Here is a 25,721-nt window from a genome sequence, read left to right as displayed (position 1 = left end):
TTACAACGCTACAGATCCAGCTACGCATCCCGTTTACAAACATTCGTTAAATTTACTACATAAAGTTCTTCGAAAACTTGAGAGCAGTTCTTTTGTGTAAACTTTGAGAACAATCTGTTTGTCGCCACTTTCTGACGGTGTCCCACGCGTGTGTTTCACCAGGGGGCAGGAAGCAGCGTCAACCATTCTCACATTACATACGGACAGCGCAACATACAGAACTCAACAGTACAGGGACTGGGACTGTATACGATTTTTGAAACAAAATTTGCGTAGCTGAACTATGATTAACGAAAACGTCGATGACTGTTAATACATTAGAATACCTTCACGTTTCATTTACCGTAACATAGTGACATAATATCTAATACATAAATAGGGCCTACTCCCAAGAGCGTAACAACCCAGCGTACGTTTGCTGCGGCTCCTGACCAATCATCGCGTTTGTGTTTGTTTACATTTGATTTATTCTTATGCTGAATAGAGTATAGTTGTTGACGTGGCATTAAAATTGAATATTCCCCACTTCCATCTTTTTGCGCAGTGCTGTGCTGTAGACTCACTATAATTTCCAAGGCAAGCGATTGAAACTTCACGTTACTGGTCGTTGTAGGTAGCTATGTTCTTTTATCTGGGACGATTCGGTTTGACCTGCCAGTCATTATAGTTTATTTACGTGACTCGTAGCTTAAATTGGCAGGAGAACAACGCAAGGAGCTCTGTAAATGTTCAAAAGCCACGCCACTGGGATGGCTTGGTGGAGCGACCAGATACCGCCTGCAACACGTTAATCAAAATTAAATTTAATTACGGCTGTAATTACAGCTGCGGCCTAGCAGAGCTCCTAGTGGAAAATTACCTGAGCCACCGCCACAGCCGGCGAGAGGGCCTCGGCTCACAATTGCGTTCTGAATTCGTTACCACTCGCCAGCTTCCACAGACTGCTAACACAGTTTCGTCCGCCTCTTACGCCCGCATAGCGCTATTACACTTCATGGTATTTCAGGCGTCCCTTATGGTGCTGAAAGTTAAGGCTAGGTTATGCTCGCTGTACCGCACGTGTAGCTGTCGTAAAGTTAATGGGACTATTACCGATCTTTTCTCTTTTTTACTCGCGCCGTAGTGGAGAAGACGCGTGCAACACGAAAGCGGGTAACAAGGCGGTGGAGTAATGCAGTGCCTGTGTTTCAAACAGCTGTGTCTCGTGTTCGGACATTACTGATTCGTTAAAACCACTAGCAATTCAGGGGGCTTGCACTAGAAGGCAATCATTACTTAAGCAAACAGCTGCGGAATGATTTTCAGCTATCATTCTTTTAATCTACTCGTGGCGCTACTTATAAATTACAGTAAATTGACAGCAGGAGAAAAAACACGAGCAGGGCCATTATCTAAACGAACATTTAAAAAGCCGGCCGGAGTGGCCGAGCGGTTCTAGGCACTACTGTCTGGAACCGCGCCGCGGCTACGGTCACAGGTTCGAATCCTGCCTCGAGCATGGATGTGTGTGATGTCCTTATGTTAGTTATGTTTAAGTAGTTCTAAGTTCTAGGGGACTGATGACCTCATCAGTTAAGTCCCATGGTGCTCAGAACCATTTTGGAACATTTAAAATAAAATAATGCACTTCGCGTTTCAAAAAAATTGCATATTCGTAAAAGAGGTATTCGATGGCAGCAGCTATGTGTCAACATCGTCTGCGGCGTTGTGGTTGGGGCAAATTTGCACATCTTCAGAGGAGTGAATTCGAGGTTGTTATCACGTTATCGATATCGTCAATATCAGCTTCTTCTCAGTTACGTAGTAGGACGTTTGATACAAATCCTTATCAGACACACTATTTCTATCTTTTCAGCTAGAGATCGACCACAGTTTGAATGATCCATTCACTTGTCTCTATGCAACATATTGTTATCTTGCGTTTTGAAATACACATCTTCATTGCATTTCCAGTTATTCCCATATAAATAAACAATATGTCACAAATAAAACGTACATACAGACTTGTATGCAATGTAAATTAATCAAAAGTTTTACAACGAGTGACCCTTCTAAGAGTCGGCGGGTGCATTTCCTATGGTGTATCAGCAAATTTTGCAGTTTCGTTTCTGCAGTGTGTAGTTGGAGTCACCCCAAAAAATACTGCCTGTCATGTCTTTTATGCAACACCCAATGTCAATGGATAGCGTCGGTTTGTTTCCCATTACAAAAAAACTGAAATTCAAAGTGGAATATTATGTTCCCATTCGACAGAGTGGTCCGAAATCAGTCTAGTGCGATATTCGTTTCATCGTTATACACCGAAGAGCCAAAGAAACTGGTACACATGTCTAATATCATGTAGGGCAACATGACGTGGCACGGACTCCACTAATGTCTGAAGTACTGCTGGAAAGAATTGACACCATGAAGCCGGACGAAGTGGCCGTGCGGTTAAAGGCGCTGCAGTCTGGAACCGCAAGACCGCTACGGCCGCAGGTCCGAATCCTGCCTCGGGCATGGATGTTTGTGATGTCCTTAAGTTAGTTAGGTTTAACTAGTTCTAAGTTCTAGGGGACTAATGACCTCAGCAGTTGAGTCCCATAGTGCTCAGAGCCATTTGAACCATTTGATTTGACACCACGAATCCTGCAGGGCCGTCCTTAAATCCCTAAGAGTACGAGTGGGTGGAGATCTCTATTGAACAGTACGCTGCACGGCATCCCAGGTATGCACAATAATGTTAATTTCTGGGGAGTTTGGCTGTCAGTGCAAGTATTTAAACTCAGAATGTTCCTGGAGTATTCCTACAGCAATTCCAGACGTATGGGATGTCGCATTATTTTGCTGGAATTGTCCAAGTCCGTCGGAACGTACAATAGACATGAATGGATGTTGGTGATCAGACATGATGGTTACGTACGTGTCACCTGTCAGAGTCGTATCTAGACGTACTAGGGGTCCCAGGTCACTGCAGTTGGACACGCCCCACACCATTACAGAGCCTCCACCAGCTTAAACAATCCTCTACTGACATGGGGGGTCCATGGATTCATAAAGTTGTCTCCATACCCGTACGCGTCCATCCGCTCGATATAATTTGGAACGAGACTCGTCCGACCAGGCAACATGTTTGCAGACATTGACGGGCCCAGGTGAGGCGTAAAGCTTTCCCGAGGCGTAAAGCATTCTGTCGTGCAGTTATCAAAGGTACTCGAGTGGGCCTCCGACTCCGAAAGCCCATATCGATGATGTTTCATTGAATGGTTCGCACTCTGACGCTTGTTGACGGCCCACCATTGAAATCTACAGCAGTTTGCGGAAGGGTTGCACTTTTGTCAGGTTGAACGATTCTCTTCAGTCCCGTTCTTGCCGAATGTTCTTCAGGCAGCAGGTCCTGATATTCGCGGTACGCTCGTGAAATGGTCGTACGGGAAAATCGCCACTTCATCCCTACCTCGGAGATGCTGTGTCCCACCGCTCGTGGGCCGGCTACAACACCACGTTATAACTCACTTAAATCTCGATAACCTGACATTGTAGCAGCAGAGACCAGTATAACAACTGGGCCAGACACTTGTTTTATTATATAGGCGTTGCCGAACACAGTGGCGTATTCTGCCTATTCTCGCATATCTGCATTTGAATACGCATGCTTACACCAGTTTCTTTGGCGCTTCAGTGTATATTTACAGGGACACTGAAACGCGAAGAATAAGCAGTGCTGCAGCAGCGACTGAGCAGCGCTGCTTCACGGGGTAGCAGTCAGTAGGGACTAGGGTGATGCCGTGGCTGCTGGAGTACTTGGGCTGACTCCAACTACATACTACAAAAACGGAATTGTAAATTTCTGCCGAAACACCACATAAAATGGGCGTGTAGACTCTTAGGAGGGACGCCTGTATATGGGACACGGTTCTGTAAGAAGATAATGTCTACCTGTTCGCGAATGTTCGTGGTTTCGAGACAAATTATGGGACTTCATATCAGACTTTCAGAAAGTACTCTTACCTCAAGGGCGATAGTTTTCATTTCAAAAATCATAGTACTATTCACATTTGCATTTACAACGATTTAAGGTAATCCGGATACGTTGACAGTGTGAGATAGAATAATAAAGAATAAGAACGAATAAATATATCGTCATTAAAATGAGAACATAAAAAAGCTACTCAACTACGTGTTATTATTGCTATGTGCTGGCTGGAAAATCTGCAATCCAGTATCAGTCCCAAACACCCAATGGCAAGTGCTTGATGGTGTGACAACACATTTGCGCAATAGCTTCTTTTAGTCACTCACACATATTGGTTTCCTCATCGATCTTGGTGATAAAATTCACATTTCTTATACTATCAGTCCACTTATTTTTCAGCATCATTCGGTGATGCCATATCTCGAACACTTTGAATGTCTTCTTTTCATGTTTTCATTCAGATCGTAATTCACATCCATACAGTGCGATGCTGAAAATGTACACTCAGTAAAATTTCTTTCTGATACTGTAACTTTGGCACAAGTAGACACCTTTTAGCGCGGAGAGCCCTCTATATCATTTTCTACGAGCTTCTGTTCACCCCGACAGCTGAATGGTAGCCGGCATGGTAGCTCAGCGTGTTCGGTCAGAGGGTTAGCTGCCCTCTGTAATAAAAAAGCAGAGTTCATCGATCAACAGTGAACTAAAACGGGTGTCTTACGACGTCCACCCCGAGCAGATGCAACGACCGAAAACGAACATAACGAGATTAAGGGGAAAAAATGGACAGCGTGACGGAATGCCGTCCTACGGGGCCCGGGTTCGATTCCCGGGTGCATCGCGGATTTTCTCCGTTCTCCCGGCCAGTGACGCCAAACGCTCATTTCCATTTTTAGCAGCTTCTGGTATCCATCTTACTTCTTTCATACGCCACTAATTTTGCTTCCGAGGCAGCAGAGTTCTTTCACTTACCCAGCTGTGTGTTACGTAGTTTGCCGGCCGCGGTGGCCGTGCGGTTCTGGCGCTGCAGTCTGGAACCGCGGGACTGCTACGGTCGCAGGTTCGAATCCTGCCTCGGGCATGGGTGTGTGATGTCCTTAGGTTAGTTAGGTTTAAGTAGTTCTAAGTTCTAGGGGACCTAAGATGTTGAGTCCCATAGTGCTCAGAGCCATTTGAACCATTTGTTACGTAGTTTTGATGAAAAGAATCCCTCCTTCTAATTTCTGCTACTACTCGTTACTTTCATATTTCTTTGCTTAACTCTCAAGCGTGACCAGCAGATTGTTCCTTCCATTCAACGATTCGCATAATTCGTCTTCATATTCATTGAGGATAGCAATGCCTTCAGGAAATTTTATCATTTTCATACTGTCAATTAAATTTTAATTCCATGTCAGAACCTTTGCAATCTTACGTGTTTCCTTCTCCGATGTACAGGCTGAATAGTAGGGGCGAAAGACTGTACCCCTCATTTACGCTGTTTTTGATCCGAGTGGTTCATTCTTGGTGTTCCAAACTTACTGTGCCTCTTTATTCTCTTATATATTGTGTATTACCCTTATTTCCCTATAGACTAATGTTTTCCTCAGACTTTCGGAAACATTCCACCGCTTTACAATGGTGAATGCTTTTTCCAGCTCGACAAGACCTATGAACTTGTCTTGATCGCCCTTCAGTCTTGCTTCCACTATCAAGCACAGCGTCAGTACTTCCTTTTTTCCATTTTTCTATATACTATTCTTGTCAGCTACTTGGATGCATAAATGGTTAAGCTCACTAAGCGATAGTTCTCGTACTTATCTCGCCGTTGGTGTCTTCTTAATCTAAGGTCTACCAAGCCCTTTTAAATTCTGACACTAATACAGGTCTCATATCTCTTTCATATAAACTACAATGTCTTCTTTTGTCACGTCATCAGAAAATTCCACCATCTTATAGGGGTCTTCAGTGTACCCTTTACACCTATCTGCTCCCACCTCTGGGGCTAACAGTGAAGTTCCAACTGCACTCTTGTCGCCATCATTTCTTTTCATTTCACCGCAAACTGCTTTGACTTTACTATATGCTGAATGTGACCTTCCGACGTAAATTTCTTTTCCGGATACTTCACAGTTTTCCTGCAACCATTGCGCCTTAGTTTCTCTGTATTTTCGTTTTTCTCTGACATTTTTGTACTTCCTTCTTTCGTCGATCAGTTGAAGTATTTCTCGTATCACTCAAGGTTTCTTCACAGCTACCTTCCTTTTATCTATGTTTGTTCAAAATCTGAGATTGCCCGTTTCATAGACGTTCATTTCTCTTCCACTGAACAGTTTACTGTGGTATTTTTTATCGTAGTCTCTATATCTAGCAAATTTCAAAAGCATCTCTTCATTCTTCAGTACTTCATTATTCCATTTCCCTTCACACTTATTTGCCTGTTGATTCTCTTAAACTTAAATTTACTCTTCATCATTATTAAATTCTGATATGGGTCTATATCTGCTCCTGGGTACGCCTGGCAATTCAGTATGTGATTGCGTAATCTGTATGACTATGAGTTAATCAAGCAGGAATCTTTTACTACATGCGGACCTTTTCCAAAAGTGTCTCCTGCTGTTGTGATTCTTAAACAGAGTATTCGCTATTACTAGCTAAAATGTATTGCAGAACTAAACTGGTATTCTTCCCCTCTCATTTGTACTACGAATCCCATTTTCTTTCGTAGCCCTTTCTTCTACTCCTCCCCTACAACCATATTCCAGACCGCTTGCTATTAGATTATTTCCCTTTACAAACTGAATTACGAATCAATATCCTAATATACTTTCTCCAGCTCTTCATCTTCTGCTTGCGACGTCACCATGTATACCACATTCTATTTTCCTTTCGTTGGTTATATCATCTTTCTCTCTTGATCACCTCACCTTTGGCAATACCCGTTCGCAGATTCTAGTGGGAGACTAATCGTGTATCTTTTGCTAATGGCCACACGGAATGGCCACGCGGTTTGAGGAGCCATGTCACGGACTGCGCGGCCTCTCCCGCCGGAGGTTCGAGTCCTCCCTCGGGAATTGGTTTGTATGTTGCTCTTAGTATAAGTTAGTTTAAGTAGTGTGTAAGTCTAGGGACCAATGACCTCAGCAGTTTCGTCCCATAGGAATTCAGACACATTTGAATGTATATATATATATATATATATATATATATATATATATATATATTGCTAATGGAGAAGGTCCCGTAGATAAACCATAAGTTTCCATTGCCTTTGCATCCTCAGGCCGTTGATCATTGCTGGTTCTCCAGAACTTTAGTGGCAGTTTACCGCCCCAAGGGTAAGAGGGGGCTCTGAACCACTGTCTCCTCCTCCGCCCTCTTTGACAGGCCTGTTACCAGAACGATGGTGGCTTCTTATGACGGAAGTCTTCGGCAGCGCCAATGCCTGTGATTGTTATTCAAAACTGAAGGAATTGCTAGGTTTCAACCTAGGACTCAGGACGTTTACTTACCAATCAGTGACACTGTCCCTATATCACGGATACTCCGAAAACATCAAAAAGGTAAATTATCTTCGCACATTGGCTGTTTTCAGTTTCCATCCCCCTGTCAGGAGGTCTCGCTACTTGCAGATAGCGGTACAGTTGGTTTCTGTTTACAAGTTGAAGCACACATGATAACGTTTCGCGTCATCTACTAAACATGCAACAGTTTTTCTTCTGTCCAAAGGTTTCTCTGATTTTCCTATAAGTCACAATAATCTTTCACATAATCATGCATGCTTTTGCCATTTTGCATGTCCTGCAAATCTCACTTTTAGATATTTGTATTGCTGTTTATCTTCTGAACTTTAATATTTTTTCAGTCATTGTTTACATAAAATATTTCGTGCATTAGCAAGGATTTTTGCCGCTTTTTATCTTTCTTCTTGGTTGTTCATCTGCTACCTTCAGTACCTAATTTCTTAAAGCTATCCCCGGATCCATCAGATTGAAATCTGCTTTACTGTTCACTAGAGCAACTCTTCCCAAAGAATGCTGTTATCTCTGTGTCCTGTCAAACAATGTCTACACCCAATAATCTGTATATAGTAAGAACACATCAGCAGTGATTACCAAAACTCTATGCTAGCCTCCAAGTAACAACAGGCAAATAAGTAAATTAAAGTCGAGATAGCTCTGGATTTTATTGCTGAAATCATGCTGATTTACATTTGTTTTAAAGAAACACAAGTAAAGATCTATACTAATCATTCAAAGTGCACGAGTTAACTACTATGCTAATTAGTTAATACTTCTAAGGTATTCTGTGACTGTGAAGAAGTGAAGATATAATTCTACACTGTTTATTCGAAATGTCTAAGACAACCATTGTACTAATCATTTAACGCAGCTAAGCGATTGAATTATTCTCAAGAAGCACAAGCCACAAGCTGTATCCTACAACAAGTCTTTCTATAAAGTAACTATGCCGCTAATTAATGATTGAAGTGGAGACACCATGCCAAATGAGCAAAGTAAGGCATATACAACACTTCACCGCACATCAGTATTGTCGTCGCTACCCAGGTTTTAGTGAAATTTGTGAAGAAGCGGCCACGAAGTTTTGCTTAGCAACCGCGGGTCGCTCAAACCCTTATAAGCAGGTGGGAATTATGAGTCAAATTCATTGTGAGTGCAGCACCATCAGCACCAAGCGAGATCTACGCTAGACGATTGGGTCACCACCACTAGCAGCCGTAGGTTCATCACCAGTAGCAGCCGTAGGTTCGAGACGTTGTAGGCGGCTGGCACCTGTAGTTATACCGAGGTGACAAAACTCGTGGGATACCTCCTACTATCGTGGTGGACCTCCTTTTCCCCGGCTTAGCGCATCGGCTCGACGTGTCATGGCATCAGGAAATCGTTGGAAGTCCCCTGTAGATACATTGAGCGATGCTGCCTCTATGCCCGTCCATTATTGTGACGGTGTTGGCGATGGAGGATACTGCGCGCGAACTGACCTGTTGATTATGTTCCATAGACATTCTGTGGGATTCATATCGGGTCGACTGGGTAGCCAATCGAAGTGTCCAGAATATTCTTCAAACCAATCATGAACAAAAGAGGCTCGGTTCGACTTCTCATCCGTCAAAATTCCAACTTTGTTTGGGAACATGATAGTCCATGAGTGGCAACCAGTGTGGTCTCCAAGTAGCCGTGCATACCTGTTTCAACTCAATGATCGGTTCAGTTGGACCAGAGGTTCTTGTCTACTTCATGTAAAGACAGTCTACACAATTACAGATCTACCACCATATTGCACAGAGTCTTTATGTCAACCTGGGTTCATGGCTTGGTGGGATCTGCGCCACACTCGAATCCTACCATCAGCTTTTACGAACTAACCAGGCCAACGTTTTCCACTCGTCCAGAATCCAACTAAAATAGTCACTAGCCCAGGAATGGCTCTGCAGGTGATATGCTGTATACAAAGGCACTCACGTTGGTCGTCTGCAGGTACAGCCCATTAACGCCATTTTCATCACACTGTCCTAACGATATGTTCATTTTACGTCTCCCATTCATTTCAGCGGTTTTTTCATGAAGTGCTGCTTGTCTGCACTGACAACTCTACGCAAACGTCGCTGTTCATGGTCGTTAATTGATGCCCGTAGGCCACTGCGTTGTCCTTGGTTAGAGGTAATGCCTGAAATTTGGTACTCTTGGCACACTCTAGACGCTGTTGATCTCGGAATATTGAATTCCCTAACGATATCAGAAACGAAATGTCCCATACTTCTAGCTCCAATTACCATTCCACGCTCAAAGTCTGTCAATACCCGTCTTGCGGTCATGATCACAACGCAACCCTTTTCGCATGAATCGCATCAGCATAAATAAGAGCTCCACCAATGCAGTACCCTCTCATACCTCGTCTACGCGATGCTACCGTCGTCCGTATATGTGCAAAGTGCTCTCCCGTGACTTCTTTCACTTCAGTGTAGTCTCCCTGTGGGGCCGTCTGCTGTGGCCGAGCGGTTCTAGGAGTTTCAGTCCGGAACCAAGCGACCGCTAACGTCGTAGGTTCGAACCCTGCCTCGGGCGTGGATGTGTGTGATGTCCTTAGGTTAGATAGGTTTAAGTAGTTCTAAGTTCTAGGGGACTGATGACCTCAGTTTTTAAGTCCCATAGTGCTCAGAGCTGTTTGAACCATCTCCATGTGGGATTCGGTGCCACAGCGCCTCTGACCTTCCGTTTCCACATACTAAGAAATATGCTCCCAAGAGGCAGCGACTCGTCGTATCCTGAACATTATTGTATTTCCATCTTTCATTGATCATTTTAAGGATTTATCAGGTTTCTCGTATTAACCAAAGTTTCCTCACAGTCATCTTCCGTGTACTCATGTTTGTCTCTCCAGCATCAGTTGGTGCCAATTTTAAAGCTGTCCACTCCTCTTCGACTGAACTGTGTTCTGTGGTATTCCTTATCGCAGTACCCACATCTTTAGAGAATTTTCAGTGCGTCTCATTTTTTTTCAGTTCTTCGGTATCTCACATCCCCCCGCGTAGTTTTCCCACTCGATTCCCTCAAAATTTGCTCTTCATCATTACCAAAAAGTTATCTGAGTCTGTCCCGTGCAGTGGATGCGAGCATGGTCAGAGTTGCCTGACTGGGGGCAACCAACAGCAGAACACTGCCGCAATTGAAAGAAGAATCACGTCACTGACGTTGGGGCCATGACCTACTGACAGATAGCTGGCCGTTTCTCCGCCTGTCTTCAGCATCGCAGAGCACCTAAGCGTGTACCTCCTCGTCAGGGCAGAAGCACACACTTGCGAGCCAATGATGGCCAGGGTTGCCAAAATGAGGCATCTCTACCTACATTATGAGTATTTCAAGTTGAATAAAACATCTGTCTCGACCATTGTCTCTCATTGGACATAACGGCCTGCCACTCCACTACTCACCTTACAGAGTACTGTCCGCACTCTAAATTACACTATCGCTAATATCGATTCAGTTCATCCGCACCTCACTAAAGCCCGGTAACAAGTGATTTTCGAACTAATTTGTCTGTAGAGTGGCTCACACAACGTATGGTTGTGTTAACGAATCAGGAGCTGGCGCCTTCCTCCAACTCACTCATGCCGTTAGTGTTGTAATTACATCTCCTGCAAAACAGGTGAGGGTAGAAAACACCTGCAGATGACTTTACGGATGGAAGGTCTTCTTTTCCCAGATGTACCATACGTTGTAACCCTTTTTTATAGTAAAGGGAACATACACAGTTTAGATGTCAAACCACATTTCGGCCATTTATTATTTCTACAGTCGACAGTTTGATTTTGTTGGGCAAGGCGAGACTGTTGGCTTACGGACATTGTTCTGAAGCGCTGCATGCCGAATTGGCTCACAACAGCACCATAAGCTTCATACTGTACGCCATCATGCAAATGTTTATGCTCTTCAGCTCTGGCCTGGCCAGCCATATAGATACGCATGATGTTTCTTTTACTGTCTTCAAGCAATCTGTTTCTTTACTCAAATGGCTCGTCACGTTGTACTTTGCATTTTCTGCTCGATTTATTTCGCTTATTTCAGTCAGTCGTCGATTAAATTTTACAGTTTTAAACGCTCTAAAAGCTGTACATTTAGGATACATGTGCACCTCAGCGATTTATAAGCGCGATTACAGAAACCTCTGTTTCAAGCGGTCTACAAATTATTAATCATGTGGCCAAGGTAGGGAGCAGGCTCTTATGCTAACGCTTATCTCATCTATGCAGGCATCATGTATATTGTCGAGTAACTGTCAGTATGTCACCCTCCACGGTGTACACAAAAACTGTGGATACACTGTAATCACCGATGGTTCACAATTACAGTCCAAGCTGGGTGGTCGTAAATTGTAGAACATGTACCAAAAGCATAATCCAAATAATTGAAAGTTCATAAAATCCATCAATAATCTATGTAACAACAATATAATAAGTAGGCCAGTGGAAATCTAGTACAGGCGAGACAGAAATTTTATCAAAGCAAAATTCGAACTTTTTGCACTAGCCCAGTGGATGTTTTTTATCTGTGGTTGACATAGCATCTAGACCACATGATGACCTACAAGGCGCCGGAAGGGTCGTTGAAGCGAATATCGCACGATATCGATCTCCTGTCGAATAAGAAAAGGATGACATACCTCCCTTCTACAATCATTGTGTGTGTGGCCGGAAGTGTCCCTGTCAGCACTCTCATCGTCAACCCAGTAAGAGGGAGATGTTGGTTGGAGGGACAGCTAGAAGTTCGCTGTCCATCTCGATATATGGCCTAGCTGTGTCTCTGTTTGCGGTGACGCTCCGGTAATAATGCTAGAGTCAGGTGGAGCTGGTGTTTCGGTCTCTGGGTCCATGCTTAAAGTCATTGGAGAAGAGCTCTATTCCATGCGGTATCAGCTCCAACGGAACTGTACTGTGAGATTAGCTCACCCAGGAATATCAAGTCATATCGAGCCATCTCTGGGGGCGGTGGTGTTTCTCTCGTGGTGTAAGCCGCTAAGGATGGGCGCAGTTGGATGGCGTGTCGTACCAGCATGGCGCCATTGGCGTCCACTGCCATCATTTGAAATCCATAGGCGGCTCTGATGACGCCTGATATCTATACTGGGTCAGTCCGGAAGGTGTGAGCCAAAACCTCTGGCCTTAGTAAGTGGTGAGGGGACTGTTGTGTTAGTGTGGGAGTGCTGAAGCTCTTGGGAGGTTCCAGAGTTTACGATCTCGGCGGTCATGCAGCCGTTTCACCGCAGTGCGCCCCGGTATCGGTGTTGTCGACTGAGAGGCCATGATCTGGGTCAGAAACTCAGCCTTGGGCGCGGCGGACTGCATCTTGGACACTTACGTCTTAAGGGGCTCCGGAAAGGCTCAAAATCATGAAAAGTTCAATTTTTACTTTTTTGCGTTTTCTGAATCTGCAGACTATTACCTTTTAATAGATATATAATTTATTCAATTCCGAAGCCTACAAATATTTTTAATTTTTTTTTAAATGTGTTCTACATGGGCGTGACCCATTGTGGCGCTGTTAAACTGCTGTCAAATGGTGTTATTATTAACGTCCGTGTTCATCAGGTACATTTTAGTGATGTGAGATAAAGTATGTATTGTGGCTAACCTGTGATGGTTCAATATATATCGCTGGTGTGATTGTTGATTGTTTCATGTTTATTTACTCTGTCGTTATCTCGAAAATATTCGTAATTAATTCTGTTTCTTGAGTCTCTGTTTTGTTGAAGTATAATAATGAGTAAAAGTAAAGTTATTAGAAATCCTCTGAAGGCTTTTATGAAAAGGAGAAATGTTGGAAAGCCAAAGGTATGCGTTATTACTGTAAATAATAACATTCTAACATGGTACGAGCGATGCTTGCTTTAGACAAGGAACGCCTTCGGGCTGCAGACAGGGCTGTAAAGAGTCTAGAAATGCAAGCAAGAGTAAACAGGAGGAGGAACAAGAGGAAGCTGGAGGAGGAGTTTGCAGAGGATGAAGATAATCCATCCTATGGACCTGGAATGCACTAAAAAGTTAATCCAATCTTTGTCGCTCGATTCCCAAAACTTTTATTTTCTCATACTAATTACATGTTTTCTAAGGATCTTCCAAACATATTTGTTTCAAACTTTCAGTAAATGTTACCTTCTGCATAATTTAACACAGCCTTTTTCCAAAAAAACTGTATATTTTTGAATATATAAATAAAAAATTGCAAAAAAATGTTGTGAATTTTCATTACAATTGAAAAAAAATCATCTTTAATAACTGAACTAAAATTTTGTAAAATCCCTGTGTTAAGTTGTAGCCCATATTCCAATAAATAATCTGTAAAAAGTTCAACTTCCTACCTCAAATACTTTGTGAGGAAAGATGTAATTTATAAGCGTTATTTTAACATTGCAAGTATAGGGCGTTCCGGAGCCCCTTAAAGGAGCAGACGAGGCGTTCGGCTTCACTAATGGAGGACATGTGGAATGACGCCGTGGTGCTTCATGCCATTCGGAGAGCATAAAACGTGAATCATACCGGGGCCATTGTCTTCCTTGCTGCGGTGAACGACGGTCTGGCTATATAAGGGAACACGGAACGTATTTGTAACCTCATTTTTGTATAAGATGGTTGGAGCACTACCGCTGCTAAATGTAAAATTAAAAACATCTTCAGCTGTCTATATTCTGAATGTAATTTATTTACGTGAAAAGACACGACGGTCAGAGGTCCTGTAGATGGCGTAGTGAAACACCGAACTTCGTCACGTAAAGAAATGTGGTTTTAGATTTACGTGTTTTGCTCGGAAAATGAGTCTATGACGATGAGCAACATCTTTCTAGCCAGTGCCTTCATTCGTGTCATTCCCTCAGAGCTCATCGGGCAGGAGGTCTGTGATACACTGACGCAGTGGCGACGGGATGACCACCTGACAGTTATCCTCGAGTGTCCGCATCATTACTCCCTGTATCCCTGGGTCTCGTTACCCAGGAGAAACAAGTCCGGAGTTCTGGAAGATGGTGTGGTGGGGAGTGTCCGTTCCGGCCCAATTTTGTCGTAAGTATATCATAACTTTCTTGAGGACAGGGTGCTCAACTGTATCCTTCTCAATCACGGACGCAGTGAGAGAAAATCCTTCAAGTCGGTTTTGTAAGGTGTTTGTGGCGTAGCACAGTGATTCTCGAAAGTCAAATGTGGGATGTAGTCCCATAGACAGTCAGCATCAGACCTGTTCACCGATCCGCTCGGGCAGCTGGCTGGCGCTCACGCCACGGCAGTAGGCAACCGACAGGCCCACGGCTCGTAATGGTGTGGGAAGCGGTGGGGAGCAGAGGGGAGAAGCGATCAAACAAGGTAGCTCTTCACGAGAAACTATAGCGAGACTCTTCTACGGTCGCTAACGTTAGTCCTACGGTGATGTATCGCTTCGAAGTAACTAATTAATGCATTTAGTGGCAAATTTATGTCCTAAGACTGTTGCGTTGATGAGAAGTGACAATGAAATGAAACTGACACTTATTTTACTTGATGAGGCGAATAACACGAAGCAGCAATGTACGAAGCTTTATGGTACTTACGACTAATGCACCCTTTGATGAATGTCGTTTCGGACAAAGTTTAAATTAACCTAAACTTGTGTTTCTTGGCTATTTTATTCACGTGTTAAACATAAAAGCGCTGGATGTCGATAAACTCTACGTACTTTGCTTTTCACTAAAGCATCAGTGTGTATAAATTCTTGGATAATCGTTTAATTTGTAGTCTGTGGGTTAGCTTCTGTGTGTAGATTTCCTTCTCATCACTGCGGAAAAAAACCGCATGCGCGAGTGCGTTAAGTCCAAACATCGACATAATCGTATCTGCAAACTTATGTAGTCGCGGAAATTTATATTGAGGTTTTAACGTATCTGCAAGGATTATTTACTAACGAAATTTATCGAACGACTGTCTGTCACACCCTCCGCCACGCACCGTACAGTGGCTTGCAGAGTAGCTAGGTAAACTTGCTGTAGATGTAAATGTATAAGTCGGGTTGTAAGTTCTAACTGTAGGTAGGCATCCTGCCACTTTAAAACGATGCTGGTGTGTCTGACATCCGTTTTGAATTTTCTACTTCGGCCATAATGACGTATTTCATCAGTTTAAAAAGAGGTCCACTTTAAGCATTGCACAATTAAACCTTAAATACTCGGACTGGTGTACTGCATACACCACTACTCCATTTCTTATTATTCTTTGAAGAAATTGTGTTGCTCACCCTTGACCATTCACCTACAGTATAAATGAAGTTTCGAAGCTGGCCGGGTATGCTTTCCTTTCCGTGTGGTGGATTTTACCAATGTACAATACGTGGAAAAGCATCCCCTGACGTCACCTGCTGTAAATACACTCCTGGAAATTGAAATAAGAACACCGTGAATTCATTGTCCCAGGAAGGGGAAACTTTATTGACACATTCCTGGGGTCAGATACATCACATGATCACACTGACAGAACCACAGGCACATAGACACAGGCAACAGAGCATGCACAATGTCGGCACTAGTACAGTGTATATCCACCTTTCGCAGCAATGCAGGCTGCTATTCTCCCATGGAGACGATCGTAGAGATGCTGGATGTAGTCCTGTGGAACGGCTTGCCATGCCATTTCCACCTGGCGCCTCAGTTGGACCAGCGCTCGTGCTGGACGTGCAGACCGCGTGAGACGACGCTTCATCCAGTCCCAAACAAACTCAATGGGGGACAGATCCGGAGATCTTGCTGGCCAGGGTAGTTGACGTACACCTTCTAGAGCACGTTGGGTGGCACGGGATACATGCGGACGTGCATTGTCCTGTTGGAACAGCAAGTTCCCTTGCCGGTCTAGGAATAGTAGAACGATGAGTTCGATGACGGTTTGGATGTACCGTGCACTATTCAGTGTCCCCTCGACGATCACCAGTGGTGTACGGCCAGTGTAGGAGATCGCTCCCCACACCATGATGCCGGGTGTTGGCCCTGTGTGCCTCGGTCGTATGCAGTCCTGATTGTGGCGCTCACCTGCACGGCGCCAAACACGCATACGACCATCATTGGAACCAAGGCAGAAGCGACTCTCATCGCTGAAGACGACACGTCTCCATTCGTCCCTGCATTCACGCCTGTCGCGACACCACTGGAGGCGGGCTGCACGATGTTGGGGCGTGAGCGGAAGACGGCCTAACGGTGTGCGGGACCGTAGCCCAGCTTCATGGAGACGGTTGCGAATGGTCCTCGCCGATACCCCAGAAGCAACAGTGTCCCTAATTTGCTGGGAAGTGGCGGTGCGGTCCCCTACGGCACTGCGTAGGATCCTACGGTCTTGGCGTGCATCCGTGCGTCGCTGCGGTCCGGTCCCAGGTCGAAGGCACGTGCACCTTCCGCCGACCACTGGCGACAACATCGATGTACTGTGGAGACCTCACGCCCCACGTGTTGAGCAATTCGGCGGAACGTCCACCCGGCCTCCCGGATGCCCACTATACGCCCTCGCTCAAAGTCCGTCAACTGCACATACGGTTCACGTCCACGCTGTCGCGGCATGCTACCAGTGTTAAAGACTGCGATGGAGCTCCGTATGCCACGGCAAACTGGCTGACACTGACGGCGGCGGTGCACAAATGCTGCGCAGCTAGCGCCATTCGACGGCCAACACCGCGGTTCCTGGTGTGTCCGCTGTGCCGTGCGTGTGATCATTGCTTGTACAGCCCTCTCGCAGTGTCCGGAGCATGTATGGTGGGTCTGACACACCGGTGTCAATGTGTTCTTTTTTCCATTTCCAGGAGTGTAGTAGCACTATGCGATTGGTCCTGTGTCCCCCTCTATAAAAGAGTGGTCAGTGTGACACAATGCCATGCAAAGGGGCCCGGGCTCAATTCCCGCTTGGGTTGGAGAGTTTCTCCGCTAAAAGACTGGGTGTTGTGTTGTGATCATCATCATCATCGTCATCTCATCCCTATCGACACGCAAGTCGCGAAGTGGCGTCAACTAAAAATACTTGTACCTGGCGATCGGTCTACCCGACGGGAAGCCCTAGCCACACGACATTTCATGTAAGTGTTGCTGTAACGGCTATCACAGCTGTGTAAGCAGCCTTTTGTCAGTGTATTTGTGAGTGGTTCATCTATGAAAAATCCTGTAGGTATATTTACGTATCTGTAGAAATATCTGTAATAATTTTGTAGCAGTTTTGGTCAATTTTTATGTACGAAATTTTTTGTCATTTTCGTTTTCGTTGAAGTGAACATAACAGCACACTTTTCATCTAATGCAGGAGTTCATGTAGTCAAAATACTCAGTAGAAACTACGAATATCTTGAATGAAAATCTATAGTGTAGATAACTCGATATTCTGACAGTGATGGGAGTGGGGAGGCAATAAACGTCAATGACTGTGGCACAGATTCACAACAAGTAATGACCAGTTTGTTACCAGAGAGGAACTGTTGGCATTTCTTGGCTTGTTTCTCCTCTCATGAGTGAGATAATGCAATCTCACACACTTAGGTGAGCTACGGGCAATGCACGGAACTGAAACAAAAATACTTTGAGCTTGTGTGAGGTACAAGAGATTTCGGTTTATTCAAATAAGAATCAGATTTGATGACAACGATACAACAAATGGCGGAACATTTTTTAACAATCTTGCAGCAGTCCGATTTGTTTTCGAAGAAGTTTTGAAGAACTGCAAAGAAGTGTATTGTCTAAGTGAATAAGTCAAGGCAGGTGAGATGTTGGTTCCCTTCAGAAGGAACTCAGGGTTCATTCAATACCAGCCAAGTAAGGCCTGAGTGTTTTTTCTTATCTGATGCATTACACTTTCACAAGGGTAACGTGGAGATTTATTGTGGCAAAAAGCCAGAAGGTGGCTAAAATAAGCCAAATGCACCCACAGAAATTGTACATAGATTGTTGGACAATGTAAAAGGAAAAAAAAAACCATAAGGCTCACGAGACCTAACCGGTATTCTAGCGTCTGCTAACTGATCCTTTGCTGAAGTGCAAGATAACATGTGAAAGAACACTTAAGTAGAACAAACGGGAAATGCCTCAAAAGTTTATGATCAAAAACAGAAGAGCTGCTCGGTCGCCTACTTTTGGATTTCAAAGAACTATTACTCTTGTATCCCATGTACCAAAGAAGGGACATGTATTACATCCACAATGAACAATAATGGAGCTTTGGATCCAGAAATACAGGAACTGAATATAATCACCTGTTATTTTACATCTAACGGTTGTGTGGGCGCAGTTGACATCATTTATTCCGTTCCAGAAGAACCAGAAGAGCGACACTATGATTTTTTTTCTATCTTTTGAACCTATCAGGAATCAATGCCCAGATCATGTATAATTTTTCACTTCCAAGTATCACTAGGAGAGGGTTTTTAAAAACTAGGTATCTGGGATTAATGAAAGAATATCCAACCCTTGGAGCCGAAATCATGTATTTACCCAGGAGCGTAAAGGAATCTCTAGGCAGCCTGAGATGCACTGGCAGTGTAATTCAAATTGAAGAAACACTAAGAAACGTCAGAGTTTGTCGAAGGTACACACAACATATCTCAATGCTGCGCCTCTTTAGAAGCCCAAAAGACAGTAACTGACATTGATATGCTATTGAAATACACTCTTTTGCCCTGAGTTCTGTTATGAGATGATAATAAATTTTTTGCCTACAGTAACTACAAATAGCTGCAGCTACATAATTGTTGGCCCTGAACTGCGACAGAATGACTATGCGCTCAGCACATAGCACGCGGGTAATAAAGTAAGAAATACAGGGGCGACTACCTACGGGTTAAGTATATACGCTTGCATCTACAGCTAACGGGAACTTCATCATATCGACATGACACAGTTAGCACTTCCCTTGTAATGAAATCTAGGTGTCGCATTTTACACCGAGCGCTCACTACTTAGGCGGCGAGCGAGCGTGACGCCTGGTCCTAAATAAGGTATCAGCGTTAGCTGTCGGCTGATAGTGATACGAATAATTCTGTTATCCAAGGAAGAGGGTTCTTAAGACTAAATAATGAAATGAATGGTCCATGGTCTCTTACCAGGTAAATGCAAATTTCGTCGACTGGGATATGCCAAGAGGTGGGCCGCGTGTCGAAAAGTATGATGCTCCTCCGCGCACACTGGCCCCTTTCATGGCAGAAATGCGAGATTTGTGTCGTATCTGTGGATTGCGAGTGTAACGGTCGCACGTATGATGTAAGCTACATTTATGTTGTATGTGATGGTGCGAGAAAGGAGAGGGTAAAACCTGGTACCCGCACATAAACTTCCCCTCGAGAGATTTGGAATTTAGTCCAGGACATCGTCGCAAAGACTGGTGGTCGGAAACCTTGCGCCACCAGCTGTCCACCACCTGCTGGTCAAGTTCTGGCGCTGAAAATTTCATTAACCACCTGGATGATAAAAAAAATGGTTCAAATGGCTCTGAGAACTATGGGACTTAACTTCTAAGGTCATCAGTCCCCTAGAACTTAGAACTACGTAAACCTAACTAACCTCAGGACATCACACACATCCATGCCCGAGGCAGGATTCGAACCTGCGACCGTAGCGGATGCGCGGTTCCAGACTGTAGCCCCTGGATGATAACTAGTGTGCTTTAGAGTCGAGCGCAGCTGAGTAGGTGTGGTTTACGGACCTCGGGTATGGAGGCGGGAAGTAAAAAGGTCCTATTTTATGTCTTAAAAATGTATGGAATTTTAGGATGCCTAACACAACAGACAGCGGTTCTTTTGTGGATAACTGATGTGTGCTGAAGTGTGAGTTTTGGTCTTGTATGCGATTGGTTACTCATGGCCATCATCGCTTTCGTGAGAAACAACAGCCCTGACGCCATGTTGAGATCTGTTGGTAGACAGAAGTTGGCGTTATGATGGATCATAGGTCACCAGAGACAGTTGACTTGAGGAAAACCTCCTGACATGGCTATAACTATCGCTTTGCACCAATCTTGAGTAGATTATAAATGGACCTGGTCATCTGGGTGACATTTGTTCTATATTTTACGGAATAACTCATTTTGTCGAGGAATAATAGGAAATGTTTGAAGTTCGTAGACACATCGCTCTTTCTAATGGATTTCACATGTTACAGAGTCCGTTGATGTCCTTTGTGATTGAATGTGTGTCCTAAGTACCCCGTTTGCTCTTGAATGAATACACCCTTTCGTAGGCTGCGCTTTGATCCACTTTGTTGTAGTGTATGGAACACTAGAAGCAAGTTCGCAAGATTTTGTACTCCTGTTGCAGCACTGACTAATATGTAGTGCATGGGGGCTTAATTAAAATGCAATAATTTTAGTAGCTGTGTGTCCGGTTGCGAAGTCTCTTAACCGGTTTGCCCTAAGTAGTATTAGCACGCAATCTGACTGCAGAAAATAAAAATAAAGAATGACAAGAAATTTCCGTTAACACACTTAATTAATTAAGTCCCCTGCAACCATAAAAGCTACGAAACAACAAAGCACAAGTGTAACTGTTCTATGTGCGGTAGTGTGATTCAACGTACATGTATCTGGCACGGTTCGTCCTCAATACGACAAGATATTTTGAACCCCATTTACAATGGACTAATTGAAAAACCAGAAATACTATAATTGCACATAGAAACTAGAATTATAAGCCACTACATGAACACGAGCCAGATGCTTCGATGACTGAACCTGTGACCAAGAGTCATTCTCATAAAAGAAATGTAGTTAAACAGTTCAATCAATGGCACCAGCAATGACGAATAGGTGCAGGTAAGGGTCTCATAACATTTCATAAACAGTAAATACACAAAAAATCAGTTTATACAAATAGTCACATAAAATCTTTTCAATAATTCAATAAACAAGTAGCACTCCTCAGAGTAGTTGACATTTCCAACAGTGGCATCCAGCAATGGTCAACAGGTGCAAAAGGCAGTCCCATAACGTTTCATAAGCAGTATTTCAACAGCTCCAACAGTGGCACCCAGCAATGGCGAGCAGGTGCAAAAGGCAGTCCCATAACATTTCATAAGCAGTATTTCAACAGCTCCAACAGTGGCACCCAGCAATGGCGAGCAGGTGCAGACACCAACAAGTGACATTATCTCAGTAGCAGCAGTTCCATCAGTGGCACTCAGTAATGTTGAACAGGTGCAGAAAGCAACAAGTGACATCATTTCAGTAGAAGCAGTTCCATCAGTGGCACCCAGCAATGTTGAACAGGTGCAGACAGCAACAAGTGACATTATCTCAGTAGAAGCAGTTCCATCAGTGGCACCAGTAATGTTGAACAGGTGCAGATAACAGTCCATAATATTCACCAGCAATAATTACACAGTTCATAAGAGTTCCTCAGCAGAAATTAAACAATTCCAAGTGGCACCCACCAATGTTAATAAGTGTAAGCACGAACAACAGTTTGAATGCACACACAATTGCTTTTACAAAATTATTATTAATGCTCTTACACTAAACATACAAATTATAATAAACAAACAAATGATATCAGATAATAGTCTTAAATAAAAGAAATTATTCAGATAGTAAAGGGAGACGAAAATTTAATAGTCATGGGTGACTGGAATTCGAGTGTAGGAAAAGGGAGATAAGGAAACGTAGTAGGTGAATATGGATTGGGGCTAAGACATGAAAGAGGAAGCCACCTGGCAGAATTTCGCACAGAGCACAACTTAATCATAGCTAAAACTTGGTTTAAGAATCATGATAGAAGGTTGTGTACATGGAAGAACACTGGAGATACTAAAAGGTATCAGATAGATTATATAATGGTAAGACACAGATTTAGGAACCAGGTTTTAAATTGTAAGACATTTCCAGGGGCAGATGTGGACTCTGACCACAATCTATTGGTTATGACCTGTAGATTAAAACTGAAGAAACTGCAAAAAGGTGGGAATTGAAGGAGATGGGACCTGGATAAACTGAAAGAACCAGAGGTTCTACAGAGTTTCAGAGAGAGCATAAGGGAACAATTGACAGGAATGGAGGAAAGAAATACAGTAGAAGAAGAATGAGTAGCTTTGAGGGATGAAGTAGTGAAGGCAGCAGAGGATCAAGTAGGTAAAAAGACGAGGGCTAGTAGAATCCTTGGGTAACAGAAGAAGTATTGAATTTATTTGATGAAAGGAGAAAATATAAAAATTCAGTAAATGAAGCAGGCAAAAGGGAATACAAACGTCTCAAAAATGAGATCGACAGGAAGTGCAAAATGGCTAAGCAGGGATGGCTAGAGGACAAATGTAAGGATGTAGAGGCTTATCTCACTAGGGGTAAGATAGATACTGCCTACAGGAAAATTAAAGAGACCTTTGGAGATAAGAGAACCACTTGTATGAACATCAAGAGCTCAGATGGAAACCCAGTTCTAAGCAAAGAAGGGAAAGCAGGAAGGTGGAAGGAGTATATAGAGGGTCTATACAAGGGCGATGCACTTGAAGACAATATTATGGAAATGGAAGAGGATGTAGATGAAGATGAAATGGGAGATACGATAATGCGTGAGGAGTTTGACAGAGCACTGAAAGACCTGAGTCGAAACAAGGCCCCTGGAATAGATAACATTCCATTGGAACTACTGACGGCCTTGGGAGAGCCAGTCCTGACAAAACTCTACCATCTGGTGAGCAAGATGTATGAAACAGGCGAAATACCCTCAGACTTCAAGAAGAGTATAATAGTTCCAATACCAAAGAAGGCAGGTGCTGACAGATGTGAAAATTACCGAACAATCAGTTTAATAAGCCACAGCTGCAAAATGCTGACACGAATTCTTTACAGACGAATGGAAAAACTAGTAGAAGCCGAGCTCGGGGAAGATCAGTTTGGATTCCGTAGAAATACTGGAACACGTGAGGCAATACTGACATTACGACTTATCTTAGAAGAAAGATTAAGGAAAGGCAAACCTACGTTTCTAGCATTTGTAGACTTAGAGAAAGCTTTTGACAATGTTGACTGGAATGCTCTCTTTCAAATTCTAAAGGTGGCAGGGGTAAAATTCAGGGAGCTAAAGGCTATTTACAATTTGTACAGAAACCAGGTGGCAGTTATAAGAGTCGAGGGACATGAAAGGGTAGCAGTGGTTGGGAAGGGAGTAAGACAGGGTTGTAGCCTATCCCCTATGTTATTCAATCTGTATATTGAACGAGCAGTAAAGGAAACAAAAGAAAAATTCGGAGTAGGTATTAAAATCCATGGAGAAGAAATAAAAATTTTGAGGTTCGCCGATGACATTGTAATTCAGTCAGAGACAGCAAAGGACTTGGAAGAGCAGTTGAATGGAATGGATGGTGTCTTGATGGCAGGATATAAGATGAACAACAAAAGCAAAACGAGGATAATGGAATGTAGTCGAATTAAGTCGGGTGATGTTGAGGGTATTACATTAGGAAATGAGACACTTAAAGTAGTAAAGGAGTTTTGCTGTTTGGGGAGCAAAATAACTGATGATGGTCGAAGTAGAGAGGATATAAAATGTAGACTGGGAATGGCAAGGAAAGCGTTTCTGAAGAAGAGGAACTTGTTAACATCGAGTATAGATTTGAGTGTCAGGAAGTCATTTCTGAAAGTATTTGTATGGAGTGTAGAAGTGAAACATGGACGGTAAATAGTTTGGACAAGAAGCTTTCGAAATGTGGTGCTACAGAAGAATGCTGAAGATTAGATGGGTAGATCATATAACTAATGAGGAGGTATTGGATAGGATTGGGGAGAAGAGAAGTTTGTGGCACAACTTGACTAGAAGAAGGGATCGGTTGGTAGGACATGTTCTGAGGCATCAAGGGATCACCAATTTCGTATTGGAGGGCAGCGTGGAGGGTAAAAATCGTAGGGGGAGACCAAGAGATGAATACACTAAGCAGATTCAGAAGGGTGTAGGTTGCAGTAGGTACTGGGAGATGAAGAAGCTTGCACAGGATAGAGTAGCATGGAGAGCTGCATCAAACCAGTCTCAGGACTGAAGACCACAACAACAACAACAATAGTCGTATTAATACACAAATATCAGTAAACCTATAATATTTAGGGGTGTCAGTGCAAGCCACAGCAAACATGTAAAATTATATTTAGGAGGTAGGTCGGTACCAATTATTTGGGATTAGGAAAGGAAAACACACAAAATTACACTCACTCATCTTTCATCCACATATTAAGTACTATTGTGTAACTGAATAGTGTTCACTTTGTAAATGCAATTCTGTCAAAATTTGATGTTCAACGTGTGTATCAAATGGTAGTGGCAGCAGTGTATAATAGTCAATAATAGTTACTCAACGTCATAGTCATCATGTCAGGACCAATGTTTGCCAAACCAAATCAAAATGTACGGTTACTGAACAGCTGTTAGTGTGCCAAGATATGCAAATACTTCCTCTCTCCTAAAAAAGTATATACTGCTTATTGTTTTAACAAAGTGTGTGTGTAGCAATCTTCCTTCCACTGGAGTGTTCTAGTCTGCCATCTTCATCCTTCTTGTTCCATATGAACCAACAAAAAAAAAAATATACTTCTCACTTACTTTACCTCTTATCCACCAAAACTCCAATAATCATCAACGTCACACAATCTCAATACTTTAATAATACCTCTTCATTACGTCAATACATACACCAATATCACTTCACTTCCATAAGAACTCTTTCCTCTAGTCAGTCTCCTCGAATAAGTACAGATAAAATCCTAGTGCAAACTTCAATTCATCATCCCATACAATCCGAAGACACAATGTCCACACACAACCTCTGTGTAATCCACCTGAGCCAAATCTTCTTCTCATTATGAATTATAAAATATATTTTGGTTACCTTGTCCATCATAAAATATAAGAAATGCATACATGACCTCTAACAGCCTTCAGTTTGAATAACTTTCAGTAAGTAGGTGCGAGTACGTAGTATGAATGAACACATAAGACTTTGAATGAATAACGCGTAATATTTCACAGTGTGTACGCCACTTCAAGAATCATGGCAAAACAGAAGCAAACATGTGGAGTATTTCTTTGTGTCAAGTGTCACTTGCTATTTCAATTGCTCACGAAGAATGCAATGTAATAACTGTCAATGGTCTAAAGCTAGTGTTGGTATTTCATCTCGTTAGCTTCCTTTTTATTAGCACGAATTTATACAGCTTCCATAAAACCTCCAGCTCATGAGACTTCAATGAAGTTTTTTATACCCATGTAGTTCATAGAATTATAGCAGTTCATTTCCTTATCTTAAAATGTAAAGCACT

At 43.1% G+C, this 25,721-nt stretch overlaps 1 protein-coding gene across 1 annotated transcript in view; it reads left to right on the top strand.

Annotated features, from left to right (window-relative positions):
* Positions 1–25,721, top strand: part of LOC126161891 (zwei Ig domain protein zig-8-like) — a 147,746-nt gene that overhangs the window by 23,922 nt on the left and 98,103 nt on the right. The window lies entirely within an intron of this gene.

This window comes from Schistocerca cancellata, chromosome 1, assembly GCF_023864275.1.
Source record: "Schistocerca cancellata isolate TAMUIC-IGC-003103 chromosome 1, iqSchCanc2.1, whole genome shotgun sequence".
Classification (NCBI taxonomy): domain Eukaryota; kingdom Metazoa; phylum Arthropoda; class Insecta; order Orthoptera; family Acrididae; genus Schistocerca; species Schistocerca cancellata.
The sequence above is the reverse complement of the archived record's forward strand: the minus strand, read 5'-3'. Positions and strand labels throughout refer to the sequence as shown.